This window comes from Orycteropus afer, unplaced genomic scaffold, assembly GCF_000298275.1.
Source record: "Orycteropus afer afer isolate SDZICR_OR568_19922 unplaced genomic scaffold, OryAfe1.0 scaffold00028, whole genome shotgun sequence".
NCBI classification, from domain to species: Eukaryota; Metazoa; Chordata; class Mammalia; order Tubulidentata; family Orycteropodidae; genus Orycteropus; species Orycteropus afer.
In genome coordinates, this window is record NW_006921615.1 from 562,821 (window position 1) to 564,569 (window position 1,749).

The window sequence follows — 1,749 nt, forward strand, 5'->3', positions numbered from 1 at the left end:
AAGTCAATCACAGAAGGACAAATATTGTATTAGTCCACTATTGTGAAAAGTCAAGGAAGGTTTATATATGGAACAAAAGTTTCTTTGTTGGTGACCAGGGGTTGTAGGGGAGGAGAAAGGACACTCCTAGATAGGTAGAGATAAGTATTGATTTGGGTAAAGGGAAGGACAATGCACTAAATGTGAGTGATCAACACAGTGGCATTGAGTAAGAGGAAGACATAAAGACATATATAAGAGATACAGACAACAAAGATGAACCCTTCTACATACAGTACTACATTGTCAGTGATGGCAAACATTGATCTACAGGTAGATAGATGGGTGGACAGTCTGAATGATCAGGTATGTCTAGGCAAGGGGCAGTATGCCCATGACCATAGCTAGGGTTGGCAGATGATGTTTCTACAAGCGTATTTGTGTGTGCTGTAAGAATGTCCAGGTATATAGTAGAACTGACAAGGGACAAGGTTATGGTAATTTCTGGGCCATAGCAGCTACCCAGAGAGAATGAGTATTTGGATCTGTAGGCTCGAGATCATGATTCCAGGGGACATCAAGCTCAATTGGCATAATATATCACAAAAAAAACATTGTTCCACATCCTACTTTTGTGAGTAGTGACTGGAATCTTAAAAGCTTGCAAGTGGTCATCTAGATGCAATGGTGCATCTCTCCTCATCCAGAGCAAAGAATAATGAAGAAAACCAAAGGCACATGGAAACAATTAGTTCAAGTGACAAGTACACCATGCTATCCTCAGATTATGACCATGAGACCAGAAGAAATAGATTGTGCCTGACTACCACTGTCAACCACTCAGAGAGGGATCTGTGTTAAGAGACCCTAGATAGAGTGCGAGAACAATGTGGAACAAAATTAAAAATTAAAAAAAAAAGAGCAGGTTTTCTAGTCTGATAGAGCCAGGTGGAACCCCTGAGACTACGGACCCTAGCTGCCCTTCAGGTCTAGAACTGAACTCACTCCTGTGGCTTCCACCCAAATGAAAGAGTAGCATGTGTGCTGAACTTTTATATCAGGTAGGTATACTCCTTGGAGGGATCAATCATAGGAGAACAGACAGGCAGTGTTCTCACAGGGAAATGGCTCAGGGGGGAGGAGTGCATGGGAGGGAAGAACACAGGGAAAAGGTAAGTATAGGGAGGAAGTGGGAAGAAAGCTGTTACATTGTGAGAAATTGCAGTCAATGTCATGAGAAAAAATGTGTAGGAACTGCTGTGTGGAAAATGAATTTGCCCTGTAAACTTTTACCCAAATCACAATAAAAATTAAAAATAAAATAGAAAACTAAACATAGGCTTATCATGTTATTGTTGTTGTTAGGTGCCATTGAGTTGGCTCTGACTCATAGTGACCCTATGTACAACAGAATGAAACACTGTCCAGTCCTGTGCGAGCCTTACAATACTTGTGATACCTGAGCCCACTGTTGCAGCCATTGTGTCAATCCATCTCGTTGAAGGCCTTCCCCTTTTTAATTGGCCCTCCACTTCACCAAGCATGATATCCTTCTCCAGGGAATAGTCCCTTCTGACAACATGAATAAAGTAGGTCAGACAAAGTCTGGCCAGTCTCACTTCCATGGAACATTCTAGCTGCACTTCGTCCAGGACAGATTTGTTAGGTCTTCTGGAAGTCCATGGTACTTTCAGTATCCTTCACCAACACCACCACTCAAAGCATCAACTCTTCTTTGTTCTTCCTTATTCATTGTCCAGCTCTCACATG